Genomic DNA, 22,607 nt, shown 5'->3' on the forward strand with positions numbered 1-22,607 from the left:
CAGCTTTCCCCTCAAGAAGCCTTTCGCTAAGACAGTTCTTGTGGAATTGGCAAAGTGATATTTGCAAGCCTGTAGAGGGCAATGCTGAATAAGAAAATATCCGCAGATGGAATCTGGAAAGAAGGTTTCTGAGAAACTGCTCTGTCATTATTGACTTCCACTCACAGAGTTACATCTGTATTTCGTGGAATTCTTTGCTAGCCTTATTCCTGTGTAATCTGAGAACAGATATTTCGGATCCCTTTGAAGACTATAGGGCCAAAGGAAATATCCTCCGATAACAAAGAGAAAGAAGCTTTCAGAGGAACTTCTTTGTGTTCTGTGAAATCATCTCACAGAGTTACAGCTTTCCCCTGAAGAATCCTTTCGCTAAGAGAGTTCTTGTGGAATTGGCAAAGTGATATTTGGAAGCCCATAGAGGTCTATGGTGAAAAAGGAAATATCCTCAGAAGAAATCTGCAAAGTAGCTTTCTGAGAAACTCCTCTGTCATGTGTGACTTCCACTCACAGAGTTACATCTGCATTTCGTGGATCTCTTTGCTAGCCTTATTTCTGTGGAATCTGAGAACAGATATTTCGGATCCCTTTGAAGAATATAGGGCCAGAGGAAATATCCTCCGATAACAAAGAGAAATAAGCTTTCTGAGAATCTTCTTTGTGTTCTGTGAAATCATCTAAAAGAGTTACAGCTTTCCCCTCAAGAAGCCTTTCGCTAACACAGTTCTTGTGGAATTGGGAAAGTGATATTTGCAAGCCCATAGAGGGCTATGGTGAAAAAGGAAATATCCTCAGATGAAATCGGGAAATAGCTTTCTGAGAACCTGCTCTGTCATGCGTGTCTTCCACTAACAGAGTTACAACAGTATTTCCTGGATCTCTTTGCTAGCCTTATTTCTATGGAATGTGAGAACAGATATTTCGGATCCCTTTGAAGACTATAGGCCCAAAGGAAATATCCTCCGATAACAAAGAGAAACAAGCTTTCTGAGAAACTTCTTTGTGTTCTGTGAAATCATCTCACAGAGTTACAGCTTTCCCCTCAAGAAGCCTTTCGCTAAGACAGTTCTTGTGGAATTGGCAAAGTGATATTTGGAAGCCCTTAGAGGGCTATGGTGAAAAAGGAAATATCCTCAGATGGAATCTGGAAAGAAGCTTTCTGAGAAGCTGCTCTGTGATGTGTGACTTCCACTCACAGAGTTACATCTGTATTTCGTAGATGTCTTTGCTAGCCTTATTTCTGTGGAATGTGAGAAAAGATATTTCGGATCCCTTCAAAGACTATAGGGCCAAAGGAAATATCCTCCAATAACAAAGAGAAAGAAGGCTTCTGAGAAACTTCTTTGTGTTCTGTGAAATCATCTCACAGAGTTACAGCTTTCCCCTGAAGAAGCCTTTCGCTAAGACAGTTCTTGTGGAATTGGCAAAGTGATATTTGGAAGCCCATAGAGGGCTAGGTTGAAGAAGGAAATATCCTCGGATGAAATCTGGAAAGAAGCTTTCTGAGAAACTGCTTAGTGTTCTGTTAATTCATCTCATAGAGTTACAACAGTATTTCGTGGGTCTCTTTGCTAGCCTTATTTCTGTGGAATTTGAGAACAGATATTTCGGATTCCTTTGAAGACTATAGGGCCAAAGGAAATATCCTCCAATAACAAAGAGAAAAAAGCTTTCTGAGAATCTTCTTTTTGTTCTGTGAAATCATCTCTCAGAGTTACAGCTTTCCCCCCAAGAAGCCTTTCACTAAGACAGTTCTTGTGGAATTGGCAAAGTGATATTTGGAAGCCTATAGAGGGCTATGGTGAAAAAGGAAATATCCTCAGATGAAATCTGGAAAGAAGATTCCTGAGAAACTGCTTAGTGTTCTGTGAATTCATCTCACAGAGTTACAACAGTATTTCGTTCATCTCTTTGCTAGCCTTATTTCTGTGGAATGTGAGAACAGATATTTCGGATCCCTTTGTAGACTATAGGGCCAAAGGAAATATCCACCGATAACAAAGAGAAAGAAGCTTTCTGAAAAACTACTTTGTGTTCTGTGAAATCATCTCACAGAGTTAAAGCTTTCCCCTCAAAAAGCCTTTCGCTAAGACAGTTCTTGTGGAATTGGCAAAGTGATATTTGGTAGCCCATAGAGGGCTACGGTGAAAAAGGAAATATCCTCACATGAAATCTGGAAAGAAGCTTTCTGAGAAGCTGCTCTGTGATGTGTGACTTCCACTCACAGAGTTACATCTGTATTTCGTAGATCTCTTTGCTAGCCTTATTTCTGTGGAATCTGAGAACAGATATTTCGGATCCATTTGAAAACTACAGGGACAATGGAAATATCCTCCGATAACAAAGAGATAGAAGCTTTCTGAGAAACTTATTTGTGTTCTGTGAAATCATCTCACAGAGTTACAGCTTTCCCCTCAAGAAGATTTTCGTTAAGACAGTTTTTGTGGAATTGGCAAAGTGATATTTGGAAGTCCAGAGAGGTCTACGGTGAAAAAGGAAATATCCTCAGATGAAGTCTGGAAGGAAGCTTTCTGAGAAACTGCCTTGTGCTCTGTTAATTCATCTCACAGAGTTACAACAGTATTTCGTGGATCTCTTTGCTAGGCTTATTTCTGTGGAATCTGAAAACAGATATTTCGGATCCCTTTGAAGACAATAGGGCCAAAGGAATTATCCTGCGATAACAAAGAGAAAGAAGCTTTCTGAGAAACTTCTTTGTGTTCTGTGAAATCATCTCACCGAGTTACAGCTTTCCCCTCAAGAAGCCTTTCGCTAAGACAGTTCTTGTGGAATTGGCAAAGTGATATTTGGAAGCCCTTAGAGGGCTATGGTGAAAAGGAAATATCCTCAGATGAAATCTGGAAATAAGGTTTCTGAGAAACTGCTTAGTTTTCTGTTAATTCATCTCACATAGTTACATCTGTATTTCTTGGATGTCTTTGCTAGCCTTATTTCTGTGGAATGTGAGAACAGATATTTCGGATCCCTTTGAAGACTATAGGGCCAAAGGAAATATCCACCGATAACAAAGAGAAAGAAGCTTTCTTAGAAACTTCTTTGTGTACTGTGATATCATCTCACAGAGTTACAGCTTTCCCCTCAAGAAGCCTTTCGCTAAGACAGTTCTTGTGGAATTGGCAAAGTGATATTTGGAAGGCCATAGAGGGCTATGGTGAAAATGGAAATATCCTCAGATGAAATCTGGATAGAAGCTTTCTGAGAAACTGCTCTGTGATGTGTGACTTCCACTCACAGATTTACATCTGTATTTCCTGGATCTGTTTGCTAGCCTTATTTTTGTGGAATCTGAGAACAGATATTACGGATCACTTTGAAGACTATAGGGCCAAAGGAAATATCCTCCGATAACAAAGAGAAAGAAGCTTTCTGAGAAACTTCTTTGTGTTCTGTGAAATCATCTCACAGAGTTACAGCTTTCCCCTCAAGAAGCCTTTCGCTAAGACAGTTCTTGTGGAATTGGCAAAGTGATATTTGGAAGCCCATGGAGGACTATGGTGAAAAAGGAAATATCCTCAGATGAAATCAGGAGAGAAGAAACTGCTTAGTGTTCTGTTTATTCAGCTCACAGAGTTACATCTGTATTTCGTGGATCTCTTTGTTAGCCTTATATCTGTGGAATCTGAGAACAGATATTTCAGATCCCTTTGAAGACTATAGGGCCAAAGGGAATATCCTCCCATAACAAAGAGAAAGAAGCTTCCTGAAAAACTTCTTTGTGTTCTGTGAAATCACCTCACAGAGTTACATCTTTCCCCTCAAGAAGCCTTTCGCTAAGACAGTTCTTGTGGAATTGGCAAAGTGATATTTGGAAGCCCAATGAGGGCTATGGTGAAAAAGGAAATATCCTCAGATGAAATCTGGAAAGAAGATTTCTGAGAAACTGCATAGTGTTCTGTTAATTCACCTCACAGAGTTACATCTGCATTTCGTGGATCACTTTGCTAGCGTTATTTCTGTGGAATCTGAGAACAGATATTTCGAATCCCTTTGAAGACTATAGGGCCAAAGGAAATATCCTCCGACAACAAAGAGAAAGAAGCTTTCTGAGAAACTTGTCTCTGTTCTGTGAAATCATCTCCCAGAGTTACAGCTTTCCCCTCAAGAAGCCTTTCGCAAAGACAGTTCTTGTGGAATTGGCAAAGTGATATTTGGAAGACCATGGAGGGCTATGGTGAAAAAGGAAATATCCTCAGATGAAATCAAGAGAGAAGAAACTGCTTAGTGTTCTGTTTATTCAGCTCACAGAGTTACATCTATATTTCGTGGATCTCTTTGCTAGCCTTATTTCTGTGGAATCTGAGAACAGATATTTCGGTTCCCTTTGAAGACTACTGGGCCAAAGGAAATATCCTCCGATAACAAAGAGAAAGAAGCTTTCTGAGAAACTTCTTTGTGTTCTGTGAAATCATCTCACAGAGTTACAGCTTTCCCCTCAAGAAGCCTTTCGCTAAGACAGTTCTTGTGGAATTGGCAAAGCCATATTTGGAAGCCCATAGAGGGCTATGGTGAAAAAGGAAATATCCTCAGAGGAAGTCCGGAAAGAAGCTTTCTGAGAAACTGATTAGTGTTCTGTTAATTCATCTCACAAAGTTTCATCTGTATTTCTTGGATCTCTTTGCTAGCCTTATGTCTGTGGAATTTGGAACAGATATTTCGGATCCCTTTGAAGACTATATGGCCAAAGGAAATACCCTCCGATGACAAAGAGAAAGAAGCTTTCTGAGAAACTTCTTCGTGTTCTGTGAAATCATCTCACAGAGTTACAGCTTTCCCCTCAAGAAGCATTTCGCTAAGACAGTTCTTGTGGAATTCGCAAAGTGATATTTGGAAGCCCATAGAGGGCTATGTTGAAAAAGGAAATATCCTCAGATGAAATCTGGAAAGAAGCTTTCTGAGAAACTGCTCTTTGATGTGTGACTTCCACAAACAGAGTTACATCTGTATTTCGTGGATGTGTTTGCTAGCCTTATTTCTGTGGAATCTGGAACAGAGATTTCGTATCCCTTTGGAGACTGTAGGGCCAAAGGAAATATCCTCCGATAACAAAGAGAAAGAAGCTTTCTGAGAAACTTCTTTTTGTTCTGTGAAATCATCTCACAGAGTTACTGCTTTCCCCTCAAGAAGCCTTTCGCTAAGACAGTTCTTGTGGAATAGGCAAAGTGATATTTGGAAGCCCATGGAGGGCTATGGTGAAAAAGGAAATATCCTCAGATAAAATCTGGCAAGTAGCATTATGAGAAACTCCTCTGTCATGTGTGACTTCCACTCATAGAGTTACATCTGTTTTTCGTGGATCTCTTTGCTAGCCTTATTTCTGTGGAATCTGAGAACAGATATTCCGATCCCTTTCAAGTCTATAGGGCCAAAGTGAATATCCTTCGATAACAAAGAGAAAGAAGCTTTCCTAGAAACTTCTTTGTGTTCTGTGAAATCATCTCACAGAGATACAGCTTTCCCCTCAAGAAGACTTTCGCTAAGTCAGTTCTTCTGGAATTGGCAAAGTGATATTTGGAAACACAAAGAAGGCTATGGTGAAAAAGGAAATATCCTCAGATGAAATCTGGAAAGGAGCTTTCTGAGAAACTGCTTAGTGTTCTGTTAATTCATCTCACAGAGTTATATCTGTATTTCGTGGATCTCTTTGCTAGCCTTATTTCTGTGGAATCTGAGAACAGATATTTCGGATCCCTTTGAAGAATATAGGGCCAAAGGAAATATCCTCCGATAACAAAGAGAAAGAATCTTTCTGAGAAACTTCTTTGTGTTCTCTGAAATCATCTCACAGAGTTACAGCTTTCCCCTCAAGAAGCCTTTCGCTAAGAAAGTTCTTGTTGAATTGGCAAGTTGATATTTGGAAGCCCATAGAGGGCTATGGTGAAAAAGGTAATATCCTCAGATGAAATCTGGAAAGAAGCTTTCTGAGAAACTGCTCTGTGATGTGTGACTTCCACTCACAGAGTTACATCTGTATTTCGTGGATCTCTTTGCTAGCCTTATTTCTGTGGAATCTGAGAACAGATATTTCGGATCCCTTTGAAGACTAAAGGGACAAAGAAAATATCCTCCGATAACAAAGAGAAAGAAGCTTTCTGAGAAACTTCTTTGTGTTCTGTGAAATCATCTCACAGAGTTACAGCTTTCCCCTCAAGAAGCCTTTCGATAAGACAGTTCTTTTGGAATTTGCAAACTGATATTTGGAAGCCCATAGAAGTTTCTGGTGAAAAAGGATATATCCTCAGGTGAAATCTGGAAAGAAGCTTTCTGAGAAACTGCTTAGTGTTCTGTTAATTCATCTCACAGAGTTACATTTCTTTTTCGTGTATCTCTTTGCTAGCCGTATTTCTGTGGAATCTGATAACAGATATTTCGGATCCTTTTGAAGACTATAGGGTCAAAGGAAATATCCTCCGATGACAAAGAGAAAGAAGCTTTCTGAGAAACTTCTTTGTGTTCTGTGAAATCATCTCACAGAGTTACAGTTTCCCCTCAAGAAGCCTTTCGCTAAGACAGTTCTTGTGGAATTCTCAAAGTGATATTTGGAAGCCCATAGAGGGCTATGGTGAAAAAGGAAATATCCTCAGATGAAATCTGGAAAGAAGCTTTCTGAAAAACTGCTCTGTGATATGTGACTTCCCCTCACAGAGTTACATCTGTATTTCGTGGATCTCTTTGCTAGCCTTATTTCTGTGGAATCTGAGAAAAGATATTTCGGATCTCTTTGAATACTGTAGGCCAAAGGAAATACCCTCCGATAAGAACGAGAAAGAAGCTTTCTGAGAAACTTCTTTGTGTTCTGTGAAATCATCTCACAGAGTTACAGCTCTCCCCTCAAGAAGCCTTTCGCTAAGACAGTTCTTGTGGAATTGGCAATGTGATATTTAAAGCCCATAGAGGGCTATGGAGAAAAAGGAAATATCTTCAGATGAAACCTGGAAAGAATCTTTCTGAGAAACTGCTCTGTCATGTGAGACTTCCACTCACAGAGTTACATCTTTATTTCGTGGATCTCTTTGCTAGACTTATTTCTCTGTAATCTGAGAACAGATATTTCGGATCCTTTTGTAGACTACTGGGCCAAAGGAAATATTCTCCAATAACAAAGAGAAAGAAGCTTTCTGAGAAACTTCTTTGTGTTCTGTGAAATCATCTCACAGAGTTACAGCTTTCCATTCAAGAAGCCTTTCGCTAAAACAGTTCTTGTGGAATTGGCAAAGTGATATTTGGAAGCCCATTGAGGGCTATGGTGAAAAAGGAAATATCCTCAGAAGAAATCTGGAAAGAAGCTTTCTGAGAAACTGCTATAGTGTTCTGTTAATTCATCTCACAGAGTTACATCTGTATTTCTTTGATCTCTTTGCTAGCCTTATTTCTGTGGGATCTGAGAACAGATATTTCGGATCCCTTTGAAGATATAGGGCCAAAGGAAATATCCTCCGATAACGAAGAGAAAGAAGCTTTCTTAGAAACTTCTCTGTGTTCTGTGAAATCATCTTAGAGAGTTACAGCTTTCCCCTCAAGAAGCCTTTCGCTAAGACTGTTGTTGTGGAATAGGCAAAGTGATATTTGGAAGCCCATAGAAGGCTATGGTTAAAAAGGAAATATCCTCAGATGAAATCTGGAAAGAAGCTTTCTGAGAAACTGCTGAGTGTTCTGTTAATTCATCTCACAGAGTTACAACAGTATATCGTGGATCACTTTGCTAGCCTTATTTCTGTGGAATCTGAGAACAGATATTTCGGATCCCTTTGAAGACTATAGGGCCAAAGGAAATATCCTCCGATAACAAAGAGAAAGAAGCTTTCCGAGAAACTTCTTTGTGTTTTGTGAAATCATCTCACAGAGTTACAGCTTTCCCCTCAAGAAGATTTTCGCTAAGACAGTTCTTGTGGAATTGGCAAAGTGATATTTGGAACCCCTTAGAGGGCTACGGTGAAAAAGGAAATGTCCTCAGATGTAATCTGCAAAGAAGCTTTCTGAGAAACTGCTCTGTGATTTGTGACTTCCACTCACAGAGTTACATCTGTATTTCGTGGATCTCTTTGCTAGCCTTATTTCTGTGGAATCTGAGAACAGATATTTCGGATCCCTTTGAAGACTATAGGGCCAAAGGAAATATCCTCCGATAACGAAGAGAAAGAAGCTTTCTGAGAAACTTCTTTGTGTTCTGTGAAATCATCTTAGAGAGTTACAGCTTTCCCCTCAAGAAGCCTTTCGCTAAGACTGTTCTTGTGGAATAGGCAAAGTGATATTTGGAAGCCCATAGAGGGCTATGGTTAAAAAGGAAATATCCTCAGATGAAATCTGGAAATTGGCTTTCTGAGAAACTCCTCTGTCATGTGTGAATTCTACTCACAGAGTTAAATCTGTATTTCGTTGATCTCTTTGCTAGCCTTATTTCTGTGGAATCTGAGAACAGATAATTTGGATCCCTTTGAAGACTATAGGGCCAAAGGAAATATCCTCCGATAACAAAGAGAAAGAAGCTTTCTGAGAAACTTCTTTGTGTTCTGTAAATCATCTCACAGAGTTACAGCTTTCCCCTCAAGAAGACTTTCGCTAAGACAGTTCTTGTGGAATTGGCAAAGTGATATTTGGAAGCCCATAGAGTTCTACGTTGAAAAAGGAAATATCCTCAGATGAAATCTGGAAAGAAGCTTTCTGAGAAACTGCTTCTGTTCTGTTAATTCATCTCACAGAGTTACATCTGTATTTCGTGGATCTCTTTGCTAGCCTTATTTCTGTGAAATCTGAGAACAGATATTTCGGATCCATGTGTAGTCTATAGGGCCTAAGGAAATATCCTCCGATAACAAAGAGAAAGAAGCTTTCTGAGAAACTTCTTTGTGTTCTGTGAAATCATCTCACAGAGTTACAGCTTTTCCCTCAAGAAACCTTTCGCTAAGACAGTTCTTTTGGAATTCGCAAAGTGATATTTGGAAGCCCATAGAGGGTTCTGGTGAAAAAGGATATATCCTCAGGTGAAATCTGGAAAGAAGCTTTCTGAGAAACTGCTTAGTGTTCTGTTAATTCATCTCACAGAGTTACAACAGTATATCGTGGATCACTTTGCTAGCCTTATTTCTGTGGAATCTGAGAACAGATATTTCGGATCCCTTTGAAGACTATAGGGCCAAAGGAAATATCCTCCGATAACAAAGAGAAAGAAGCTCTCTGAGAAACTTCTTTGTGTTCTGTGAAATCATCTCACAGAGTTACAGCTTTCCCCTCAAGAAGCCTTTCGGTAAGACAGTTCTTGTGGAGTTGGCAAAATGATATTTGGAAGCCCATAGAGGGCTACGGTGAAAAAGGAAATATCCACAGATGAAATCGGGAAAGAAGGTTTCCGAGAAAGTGCTCTGTGATGTGTGACTTCAACTCACAGATTTACATCTGTATTTTGTGGATCTCATTGCTAGCCTTATTTCTGTGGAATCTGAGAACAGATATTTCGGATCCCTTTGAAGACTGTAGGGCCAAAGGAATTATCCTCCGATAACAAAGAGAAAGAAGCTTTCTGAGAAACTTCTTTGTGTTCTGTGAAATCATCTCACAGAGTTACAAATTTCCCCTCAAGAAGCCTTTCGCTAAGACAGTTCTTGTGGAATTGGCAAAGTGATATTTGGAAGCACAAAGAGGGCTATGGTGAAAAAGGAAATATGCTCTGATGAAATCTGGAAAGTAGCTTTCTGAGAAACTCCTCTGTCACGTGTGACTTCCACTCACAGAGTTACATCTGTATTTCGTGGATCAATTTGCTAGCCTTATTTCTGTGGAATCTGAGAACAGATATATCGGATCCCTTTGAAGACTATAGGGCCAAAGGAAATATCCTCCAATAACAAAGAGAAAGAAGTTATCTGAGAAACTTCTTTGTGTTCTGTGAAATCATCACACAGAGTTACAGCTTTCCCCTCAAGAAGCCTTTCACTAAGACAGTTCTTCTGGAATTGGCAAACTGATATTTGGAAGCCCATAGAGGGCTATGCTGAAAAAGGAAATATCCTCAGATGAAATCTGAAAAGAAGATTTCTGAGAAACTGCTCTGTGATGTGTGACTTCCACTCACAGAGTTATATCTGTATTTCGTTCATCTCGTTGCTAGCCTTATTTCTGTGGAATCTGAGAACAGATATTTCGGATCCCTTTGAAGACTATACGGCCAAAGGAAATATCCTCCGATAAAAAAGAGAAAGAAACTTTCTGAGAAGCTTCTTTGTGTTCTGTGAAATCATCTCACACAGTTACAGCTTTCCCCTCAAGAAGCCTTTCGCTAAGAGAGTTCTTGTGGAATTGGCAAAGTGATATTTGGAAGCCCATAGAGGGCTATGGTGAAAAAGGAAATATCCTCAGATAAAATCTTGAAAGAAGCTTTCTGAGAAACTGCTCTGTGATGTGTGACTTCCACTCACAGAGTTACATCTGTATTTCTTGTATCTCTTTGCTAGCCTTATTTCTGTGGAATCTGAGAACAGATATTTCGGATCCCTTTGAAGACTATAGGGCCAAAGGAAATATCCTCCGATAACAAAGAGAAAGAAAGTTTCTGAGAAACTTCTTTGTGTTCTGTGAAATCATGTCACAGAGTTACAGCTTTCCCCTCAAGAAGCCTTTCTCTAAAACAGTTATTGTGGAATTGGCAAAGTGTCATTTGCAAGCCCTTAGAGGGCTATGGTGATAAAGGAAATATCCTCAGATGAAATCTGGAAAGAAGATTTCTGAGAAACTGCTCTGTGATGTGTGACTTCCACTCACAGAGTTACATCTGTATTTCGTGGATCTCTTTACTAGCCTTATTTCTGTGGAATCTGAGAACAGATATTTCGGATCCCTTTGAAGACTATAGGGCCAAAGGAAATATCCTCCGATAACAAAGACAAAGAAGCATTCTGAGAAACTTCTTTTTGTTCTGTGAAATCATCTCACAGCGTTACAGCTTTCCCCTCAAGAAGCCTTTCGCTAAGACAGTTCTTTTTCAATTTTCAAAGTGATATTTGGAAGCCCATAGAGGGCTACGGTGAAAAAGGAAATATCCTCAGATGAAAACTGGAAAGAAGCTTCCTGAGAAACTGCTCTCTGATATGTGACTTCCACTCACAGAGTTACATCTGTATTTCGTGGATCTCTTTGCTAGCCTTGTTTCAGTGGAATCTGAGAACAGATATTTCAGATAATTTTGAAGACTATAGGGCCAAAGGAAATATCCTCCGATAACAAAGAGAAGGAAGCTTTCTGAGAAACTACTTTGTGTTCTTTGGAATCATCTCACAGAGTTACGGCTTCCCCTCAAGAAGCCTTTCGAGAAGACAGTTCTTGTGGAATTGGCAAAGTGATATTTGGAAGCCAATAGAGGGCAATGGTGAAAAAGGAAATATCCTCATATGATATCTGGAAAGAAGCTTTCTGAGAAACTGCTCTGTGATGTGTGACTTCCACTCACAGAGTTACATCTGTATTTCGTGGATCTCTTTGTTAGCCTTATTTCTGTAGAATCTGAGAACAGATATGTCGGATTACTTCGAAGACTATAGTGGCAAAGGAAATATCCTCCGACAACAAGGAGAAAGAAGCTTTCTGAGAAACTTCTTTGTGTTCTGTGAAATCATCTCACAGAGTTACAGCTTTCCCCTCAAGAAGCCTTTCGCTAAGACAGTTCTTGTGGAATTGGCAAAGTGATATTTGGAAGCCCTTAGAGAGCTACGGTGAAAAAGGAAATATCCTCAGATGAAATCTGGAAAGAAGCTTTCTGAGAAACTGCTTAGTGTTCTGTTAATTCATTTTCCAGAGTTACATCTGCTATTAGTGGATCTCATTGCTAGCCCTATTTCTGTGGAATCTGAGAACAGATATTTCGTATCCCTTTGAAGACTATAGGACCAAAGGAAATATCCTCCGATAACAAAGAGAAAGAAGCTTTCTGAGAAACTTCTTTGTGTTCTGTGAAATCATCTCACAGAGTTACAGCTTTCCCCTCAAGAAGATTTTCGCTAAGACAGTTCTTGTGGAATTGGCAAAGTGATATTTGGAACCCCTTAGTGGGCTATGGTGAAAAAGGAAATGTCCTCAGATGTAATCTGCAAAGAAGCTTTCTGAGAAACTGCTCTGTGATTTGTGACTTCCACTCACAGAGTTACATCTGTATTTCGTGGATCTCTTTGCTAGCCTTATTTCTGTGGAATCTGAGAACAGATATTTCGGATCCCCTTGAAGACTATAGGACCAAAGGAAATATCCTCCGATAACAAAGAGAAAGAAGCTTTCTGAGGAACTTCTTTGTGTTCTGTGAAATCATCTCACAGAGTTAGAGTTCACTCTCAAGGAGACTTTCGCTAAGACAGTTCTTGTCGAATTTGCAAAGTGATATTTGGAAGCCCATAAATGGGTATGGTGAAAAAGGAAATGTCCTCAGATGAAATCTGGAAAGAAGCTTTCTGAGAAACTGCTTAGTGTTCTCTTAATTCATCTCACAGATTTAGATCTGTATTTCGTGGATCTCTTTGCTAGCCTTATTTCTGTGGAAACTGAGAGCAGATATTTCGGATCCCTTTGAAGACTATAGGGCCAAAGGAAATATCCTCCGATAACAAAGAGAAAGAAGCTTTCTGAGAAACTTCTTTGTGTTCTGTGAAATCATCTCACAGAGTTACAGCTTTCCCCTGAGGTAGCATTTCACTAAGACAGTCCTTGTGGAATTGGCAAAGTGATATTTGGAAGAACATAGAGGGCTATGGTGAAAAAGTAAATATCCTCAGATGAAATCTGGAAAGAAGCTTTCTGAGAAACTGCTCTGTGATGTGTGACTTCACTCACAGAGTTACATCTGTATTTCGTGGATCTCTTTGCTTGCCTTATTTCTGTGGAATCTAAGAACAGATATTTCGGATCCCTTTGAAGACTATAGGGCCTAAGGAAATAACCTCCGATAACAAAGAGAAAGAAGCTTTCTGAGAAACTTCTTTGTGTTCTGTGAAATCATCTCACAGAGTTACAGCTTTCCCCTCAAGAAGCCTTTTGCTAAGACAGTTCTTGTGGAATTGGCAAAGTAATATTTGGAAGCCCATAGAGGGCTATGGTGAAAAAGGAAATATCCTCAGATGAAATCTGGAAAGAAGCTTTGTGAGAAACTGCTTAGTGTTCTGTTAATTCATCTCACAGAGTTACATCTGTATTTCGTGGATCTCTTTGCTCGCCTTATTTCTGTGGAATCTTTGAACAGATATTTCGAATCCCTTAGAAGACTATAGGGCCAAAGGAAAAATCCGCCGATAAGAAAGAGAAAGAAGCTTTCTGAGAATCTTCTTTGTGTTCTGTGAAATCATCTCACAGAGTTACAGCTTTCCCCTCAAAAAGCCATTCGCTAAGACAGTTCTTGTGTAATTGGCAAAGTGATATTTGGAAGCCCATAGAGGGCTATGCTGAAAAGGGAAATATCCTCTGATGAAATCTTGAAAGAAGCTTTCTGAGAAACTGCTCTGTGATGTGTGACTTCCACTCACAGAGTTACATCTGTATTTCGTGAATCTCTTTGCTAGCCTTATTTCTGTGGAATCTGAGAACGGATATTTTGGATCCCTTTGAAGACTATAGGGACAAGGAAATAGACTCCGATAAAAAAGAGAAAGAAGCTTTCTGAGAAACTTCTTTGTGTTCTGTGAAATCATCTCACAGAGTTACAGCTTTCCCCTAAAGAAGCCTTTCGCTAAGACAATTCTTGTGGAATTGGCAAAGTGATATTTGGAAGCCCATAGAGGGCTATGGTGAAAAAGGAAATATCCTCAGATGAAATCTGGAAAGAAGCTTTCTGAGAAACTGCTTAGTGTCCCGTTAATTCATCTCACAGAGTTGCATCTGTTTTTCGTGGATCTCTTTGCTAGCCTTATTTCTGTGGAATCTGAGAACAGATATTTCGGATCCCTTTGAAGACAATAGGGCCAAAGGAAGTATCCTCCGATAACAAAGAGAAAGAAGCTTTCTGAGAAACTTCTTAGTGTTCTGTGAAATCATCTCTCAGAGTTACAGCTTTCCCCTCAAGAAGCCTTTCGCTAAGACAGTTCTTGTGGAATTGGCAATGTGATATTTGGAAGCCCATAGAGGGCTATGGTGAAAAAGGAAATATCCTCAGATGAAATATTTAAGGAAGCTTTCTGAGAAACTGCTCTGTGATGTGTGACTTCCACTCACAGAGTTACATCTGTATTTCGTGGATCTCTTTGCTAGCCCTATTCCTGTGGAATCTGAGAACAGATATTTCGGATCCCTTTGAAGACTATAGGGCCAAAGGAAATATCCTCCGATTAAAAAGAGAAAGAAGCTTTCTGAGAAACTTCTTTGTGTTCTGGGAAATCATCTCACAGAGTTACAGCTTTCCCCTCAAAAAGCCTTTCGCTAAGACAGTTCTTGTGGTACTGGCAAAGTGATATTTGGAAGCAAATAGAGGGCTACGGTGAAAAAGGAAATATGCTCAGATGAAATCTGGAAAGAAGCTTTCTGAGAAACTGCTCTGTGATGTGTGACTTCCACTCACAGAGTTACATCTGTATTTCGTGGATCCCTTTGCTAGCCTTATTTCTGTGAAACCTGAGAACAGATAATTCGGATCCCTTTGAAGACTAAAGGTACAAAGGAAATATCCTCAGATAACAAAGAGAAAGAAGCTTTCTGAGAAACTTCTTTGTGTTCTGTGAAATCATCTCACAGAGTTACAGCTTTCCCCTCAAGAAACCTTTCGCAAAGACAGTTCTTGTGGAATTGGCAAAGTGATATTTGGAAGCCCATAGAGGGCTATGGTGAAAAAGGAAATATCCTCAGATGAAATCTAGAAAGAAGCTTTCTGAGAAACTGCTTAGTATTCTGTTAATTCATCTCACAGAGTTACATCTGTATTTCGTGGATCTCTATGCTAGCCTTATTTCTGTGGAATCTGAGAACAGATATTTCGGATCCCTTTGAAGACTATAGGGCCAAAGGAAATTTCCTCCTAAAACAAAGAGAAAGAAGCTGTCTGAGAAACTTCTTTGTGTTCTGTGTAATTATCTCACGGAGTTACAGCTTTCCCCTCAAGAAGCCTTTCGCTAAGACAGTTCTTGTAGAATTGGCAAAGTGATAATTGGAACCATATAGAGGGTTATGGTGAAAAAGGAAATATGCTCAGATGAAATCTGGAAAGAAGCTTTCTGAGAAACTGCTCTGTAATGTGTGACTTCCACTCACAGAGTTACATCTGTATTTCGTGGATTTCTTTGCTAGCCTTATTTCTGTGGAATCTGAGAACAGATATTTCGGATCCCTTTGAAGACTATAGGTCCAAAGGAAATATCCTCCGATAACAAAGAGAAAGAAGCTTTCTGAGAAACTTCTTTGTGTTCTGTGAAATCATCTCACAGAGTTACAGCTTTCCCCTCAAGAAACCTTTCGCTAAGACAGTTCTTGTGGAACTGGCAAAGTGATATTTGGAAGCCCATAGAGGGCTATGGTGAAAAAGGAAATATCCTCATATGAAATCTGGAAAGAAGCTTTCTGAGAAACTGCTTAGTGTTCTGTTAATTCATCTCACAGAGTTACATCTGTATTTCGTGGATTTCTTTGCTTGCCTCATTTCTGTGGAATCTGAGAACAGATATTTCGGATCCCTTAGAAGACTATAGGGCCAAAGGAAATATCCTCCGATAACAAAGAGAAAGAAGATTTCTGAGAATCTTCTTTGTGTTCTTTGAAATCATCTCAGAGAGTTACAGCTTTCCCCTCAAAAAGCCTTTCGCTAAGACAGTTCTTGTGTAATTGGCAAAGTGATATTTGGAAGCCCATAGAGGGCTATGGTGAAAAAGGAAATATACTTAGATGAAATCTGGAAAGAAGCTTTCTGAGAAACTGCTCTGTGATGTGTGACTTCCACTCAGAGAGTTACATCTGTATTTCGAGCATCTCTCTGCTAGCATTATTTCTGTGGAATCTGAGAACAGATATTGCGGATCCCTTTGAAGACTATAGGGCCAAAGGAAATATCCTCCGATAACAAAGAGAAAGAAGCTTTCTGAGAAACTTCTTTGTGTTCTGTGAAATTATCTCACAGAGTTAAAGCTTTCTCCTCAAGAAGCCTTTCGCTAAGACAGTTCTTGTGGAATTGGCAAAGTGATATTTGGAAGCCCTTAGAAGGCTATGGTGAAAAAGGAAATATCCTCAGATGAAATCTGGAAAGAAGCTTTCTGAGAAACTGCTCTGTGATGTGTGACTTCCACTCACAGAGTTACATCTGTATTTCGTGGATCTCTTTCCTAGCCTTATTTCTGTGGAATCTGAGAAAAGATATTTCGGATCCCTTTGAAGACTATAGGTCCAAAGGAAATATCCTCCGATAACAAAGAGAAAGAAGCTTTCTGAGAAACTTCTTTGTGTTCTGTGAAATCATCTCACAGAGTTACAGCTTTCCCCTCAAGAAGCCTTTCGCTAAGACAGTTCTTGTGGAATTGGCAAAGTGATATTTGGAAGCCTATAGAGGGCTATGGTGAAAAAGGAAATATCCTCAGATGAAATCTGGAAAGAAGCTTTCTGAGAAACTGCTTAGTGTTCTGTTAATTCATGTCACAGAGTTACATCTGTATTTCGTGGATCTCTTTGCTAGCCTTATTTCTGTGGAATCTGAGAAGAGATATTTCAGATGCCTTTGAAGACTATAGGGCCAAAGGAAATAATCTCCGATAACAAAGAGAAAGAAGCTTTCTGAGAAACTTCTTTGTGTTCTGTGAAATCATCTCACAGAATTACAGCTTTCCCCTGAAGTAGCCTTTCTCTAAGACAGTTCTTGTGGAATTGGCAAAGTGATATTTGGAAAAACATAGAGGGCTATGGTGAGAAAGGAAATATCCTCAGATGAAATCTGGAAAGAAGCTTTCTGAGAAACTGCTCTGTGATGTGTGACTACCACTCACTGAGTATCATCTGTATTTCGTGGATCTCTTTGCTAGCCTTATTTCTGTGGAATCTGAGAACAGATATTTCGGATCCCTTTGAAGACTATAGGGCCTAAGGAAATATCCTCCGATAACAAAGAGAAAGAAGCTTTCTGAGAAACTTCTTTGTGTTCTGTGAAATCATCTCAAAGAGTTACAGCTTTCCCCTCAAGAAGCCTTTTGCTAAGACAGTTCTTGTGGAATTGGCAAAGTAATATTTGGAAGCCCATAGAGCGCTAAGGTGAAAAAGGAAATATCCTCAGATGAAATCTGGAAAGAAGCTTTGTGAGAAACTGCTTAGTGTTGTGTTAATTCATCTCACAGAGTTACATCTGTATTTCGTGGATCTCTTTGCTAGCCTTATTTCTGTGGAATCTTTGAACAGATATATCGAATCCCTTAGAAGACTATAGGGCCAAAGGAAAAATCCTCCGATAAGAAAGAGAAAGAAGCTTTCTGAGAATCTTCCTTGTGTTCTGTGAAATCATCTAACAGAGTTACAGCTTTCCCCTCAAAAAGCCTTTCGCTAAGACAGTTCTTGTGTAATTGGCAAAGTGATATTTGGAAGCCCATAGAGGGCTATGCTGAAAAAGGAAATATCCTCTGATGAAATCTTGAAAGAAGCTTTCTGAGAAACTGCTCTGTGATGTGTGACTTCCACTCACAGAGTTACATCTGTATTTCTTGTATCTCTTTGCTAGCCTTATTTCTGTGGAATCTGAGAACGGATATTTCGGATCCCTTTGAAGACTATAGGGACAAGGAAATAGCCTCAGATAAAAAAGAGAAAGAAGCTTTCTGAGAAACTTCTTTGTGTTCTGTGAAATCATCTCACAGAGTTACAGCTTTCCCCTAAAGAAGCCTTTCGCTAAGACAGTTCTTGTGGAATTGGCAAAGTGATATTTGGAAGCCCATAGAGGGCTATGGTGAAAAAGGAAATATCCTCAGATGAAAACTGGAAAGAAGCTTTCTGAGAAACTGCTTAGTGTCCCGTTAATTCATCTCACAGAGTTGCATCTGTATTTCGTGGATCTCTTTGCTAGCCTTATTTCTGTGGAATCTGAGAACAGATATTTCGGATCCCTTTGAAGACTATAGGGCCAAAGGAAGTATTCTCCGATAACAAAGAAAATGAAGCTTTCTGAGAAACTTCTTTGTGTTCTGTGAAATCATCTCACAGAGTTACAGCTTTCCCCTCAAGAAGCCTTTCGCTAAGACAGTTCTTGTGGAATTGGAAAGTGATAATTGGAAGCCCATAGAGGGCTATGGTGAAAACGGAAATATCCACAGATGAAATTTGGAAAGAAGCTTTCTGACAAACTGCTCTGTGATGTGTGACTTCCATTCACAGAGTTACATCTGTATTTCGTGGATCTCTTTGCTAGCCTTATTTCTGTGGAATCTGGGAACAGATATTTCGGATCCCTTTAAAGACTGTAGGGCCAAAGGAAATATCCTCCGATAACAAAGAGAAAGAAGCTCTCTGAGAAACTTCTTTGTGTTCTGTGAAATCATCTCACAGAGTTACAGCTTTCCCTTCAAGAAGCCTTTCGCTAAGACAGTTCTTGTGGAATTCGCAAAGTGATATTTGGAAGCCCTTAGAGGGCTACGGTGAAAAAGGAAATATCCTCAGATGAAAATTGGAAAGAAGCTTTCTGAGAAACTGCTCTTTGATGTGTGACTTCCACTCACAGAGTTACTTCTGTATTTCGTGGATCTCTTTGCTAGCCTTATTTCTGTGGAATCTGAGTACAGATATTTCGGATCCCTTTGAAGACTATAGGGCCAAAGGAAATATCCTCCGATAACAAAGAGAAAGAAGATTTCTGAGAAACTTCCTTGTGTTCTGTGCAATCATCTCACAGAGTTACAGCTTTCCCCTCAAGAAGCCTTTCGCTAAGACAGTTCTTGTGGAATTTGCAAAGTGATATTTGGAAGCCCATAGAGGGCAATGGTGAAAAAGGAAATATCCTCACATGAAATCTGGAAAGAAGCTTTCTGAGAAACTTCTTTGTGTTCTGTGAAATCATCTCACAGAGTTACAGCTTTCCCCTCCAGAAGCTTTTCGCTAAAACAGTTCTTGTGTAATTGGCAATGTGATATTTGGAAGCCCATAGAGGGCTATGGTGAAAAAGGAAATATCCTCAGATGAAATCTGGAAAGAAGCTTTCTGAGAAACTGCTTAGTGTTCTGTTAATTCATCTCACCGAGTTACATCTGAATTTCGTGGATCTCTTTGCTAGCCTTATTTCTGTGGAATCTGAGAACAGATATTTCGGATCCCGTTGAAGACTATAGGGCCAAAGGAAATATCCTCCGATAACAAAGAAAAGAAGCTTCCTGAGAAACTTCTTTGTGTTCTGTGAAATCATCTCACAGAGTTTCAGCTTTCCGCTCACTAAGCCATTCGCTAGGACAGTTCTTGTGGAATTGGCAAAGGGATATTTGGAAGCCCATAGAGGGCTATGGTGAAAAAGGAAATATCCTCAGATGAAATCTGGAAAGAAGCTATCTGAGAAACTGTTTTGTGATCTGTGACTTCCACTCACAGAGTTACATCTGTATTTCGTGTATCTCCTTGCTAGCCTTATTTCTGTGTAATCTGATAACAGATATTTCGGATTCCTTTGAAGACTATAGGGCCAAATGAAATATCCTCCGATATAAAACAGAAAGAAGCTTTCTGAGAAACTTCTTTGTGTTCTGTGAAATCATCTCACAGAGTTACAGCTTTCCCTTCAAGAAGCCTTTCGCTAAGACAGTTCTTGAGGAATTCGCAAAGTGATATTTGGAAGCCCTCAGAGGGCTACGGTGAAAAAGGAAATATCCTCAGATGAAAATTGGAAAGAAGCTTTCTGAGAAACTGCTCTTTGATGTGTGACTTCCACTCACAGAGTTACATCTGTATTTCGTGGATCTCTATGCTAGCCTTATTTCTGTGGAATCTGAGAACAGATATTTCGGATCCCTTTGAAGACTACAGGGCCAAAGGAAATATCCTCCGATAACAAAGAGATAGAAGATTTCTGAGAAACTTCCTTGTGTTCTGTGCAATCATCTCAGAGAGTTACAGCTTTCCCCTCAAGAAGCCTTTCGCTAAGACAGTTCTTGTGGAATTGGCAAAGTGATATTTGGAAGCCCATAGAGGGCTATGGTGAAAAAGGAAATATCCTCAGATGAAATATGGAAGAAGCTTTCTGAGAACCTGCTTAGTGTGCTGTTAATTCATCTCACTGAGTTACAACAGTATTTCGTGGGTCTCTTTGCTCGCCTTATTTCTGTGGAATCAGAGAACAGATATTTCGGATCCATTTGAAGACTATAGGGCCATAGGAAATATCCTCCGATAACAAAGAGAAAGAAGCTTTCTGAGAAACTTCTTTGTGTTCTGTGCAATCATCTCACAGAGTTATACTTTCCCCTTAAGAAGCCTTTCGCTAAGACAGTTAATGTGGAATTGGCAGAGTGATATTTGGAAGCCCATAGAGGGCTATGGTGAAAAAGGAAATATCCTCAGATGAAATCTGGAAAGAAGCTTTCTGAGAAACTGCTTAGTCTTCTGTTAATTCATCTCACAGAGTTACAACAGTATTTCATGGATCTCTTTGCCAGCCTTATTTCTGTGGAATCTGAGAACAGATATTTCGGATCCCTTTGAAGACTATAGGGCCAAAGGAAATATCCTCCGATTAGAAAGAGAAAGAAGCTTTCTGAGAAACTTCTTTGTGTTCTGTGCAATCATCTCACAGAGTTATACTTTCCCCTTAAGAAGCCTTTCGCTAAGACAGTTAATGTGGAATTGGCAAAGTGATATTTGGAAGCCCATAGAGGGCTACGGTGAAAAAGGAAATATCCTCAGATGAAATCTGGAAAGAAGCTTTCTGAGAAACTGCTCTGTGATGTGTCACTTCCTCTCACAGAGTCACATCTGTATTTCGTGGATCTCGTTGCTAGCCTTATTTCTGTGGAATCTGAGAACAGATATTTCGGATCCCTTTGAAGACTATAGGGCCAAAGAAAATATCCTCCGATAACAAAGAGAAAGAAGCTTTCTGAGAAACTTCTTTGTGTTCTGTGAGATCATCTCACAGAGTTACAGCTCTCCTCTCAAGAAGCCTTTCGCTAAGACAGTGCTTATGGAATTGGCAAAGTGATATTTGGAAGCCCTTAGAGGGCTATGGTGAAAAAGGAACTATACTCAGAAGAAATCTGTAAAGAAGCTTTCTGAGAAACTGCTCTGTGATGTGTGATTTCCACTCCAGAGTTACATCTGTATTTCGTGGATCTCTTTGCTAGCCTTATTTCTGTGGAATCTGAGAACCGATATTTCTGATCCCTTTGAAGTCTATAGGGCCAAAGGAAATATCCTCCGATAACAAGGAGAAAGAAGCTTTCTGAGAAACTTCTTTGTGTTCTGTGAAATCAACTCACAGAGTTACAGCTTTCCCCTCGTAAAGCCTTTCGCTAAGACATCTCTTGTGCTATTGGCAAAGTGATATTTGGAAGCCCATAGGGGGCTATGGTGAAAAAGGAAATATACTCAGATGAAATCTGGAAAGAACCTTTCTGAGAAACTGCTTAGTGTTCTGTTAATTCAACTCACAGAGTTACATCTGTATTTCGTGGATCTCTTTGCTAGCCTTATTTCTGTGGAATCTGAGAACAGATATTTCGGATCCCTTTGAAGACTATAGGGCCAAAGGGAATATCCTCCGATAACAAAGAGAAAGAAGCTTTCTGAGAAACTTCTTTGTGTTCTGTGAAATCATCTCACAGAGTTACAGCTTTCCCCTCAGCAAACCTTTCGCTAAGACAGTTCTTGTGGAATTGGCAAAGTGATACTTGGAAGCCCATAGAGGGCTATGGTGAAAAAGGAAATATCCTCAGATGAAATCTGGAAAGAAGCTTTCTGAGAAACTGCTCTGTCATGTGTGACTTCCCCTCACAGAGTTACATCTGTATTTCGTGGATCTCTTTGATAACATTATTTCTGTGGAATCAGAGAACAGATATTTCGGATACCTTTGAAGACTATAGGGCCAAAGGAAATATCCTCCGATAACAAAGAGAAAGAAGCTTTCTGAGAAACTTCTTTGTGTTCTGTGAAATCAACTCACAGAGTTACAGCTCTCCCCTCTTGAAGCCTTTCGCTAAGACAGTTCTTGTGGTATTGGCAAAGTGATATTTGGAAGCCCTTTGAGGGCTATGGTGAAAAAGGAAATATCCTCAGATGAAATCTGGAAAGAAGCTTTCTGAGAAACTGCTCTGTGATGTGTCACTTCCACTCACAGAGTTACATCTGTATTTCGTGGATCTCTTTGCTAGCCTTATTTCTGCGGAATCTGAGAACAGATATTTCGGATCCCTTTGAAGAATATAGGGCCAAAGGAAATATCCTCTGATAACAAAGAGAAAGAAGCTTTCTGAGAAACTTCTTTGTGTTCTGTGAAATCATCTCACAGAGATATAGCTTTCCCCTCAAGAAGGCTTTCGCTAAGAAAGTTCTTGTCGAAATGGCAAAGTGGTATTTGGAAGCCAATAGAGGGGTATGGTGAAAAAGGAAATATCCTCAGATGAAATATGGAAGAAGCTTTCTGAGAACCTGCTTAGTGTGCTGTTAATTCATCTCACTGAGTTACAACAGTA

The sequence above is a fragment of the Macaca mulatta genome, chromosome 4 (genome assembly GCF_049350105.2).
Source record: "Macaca mulatta isolate MMU2019108-1 chromosome 4, T2T-MMU8v2.0, whole genome shotgun sequence".
Lineage (NCBI taxonomy): Eukaryota > Metazoa > Chordata > Mammalia > Primates > Cercopithecidae > Macaca > Macaca mulatta.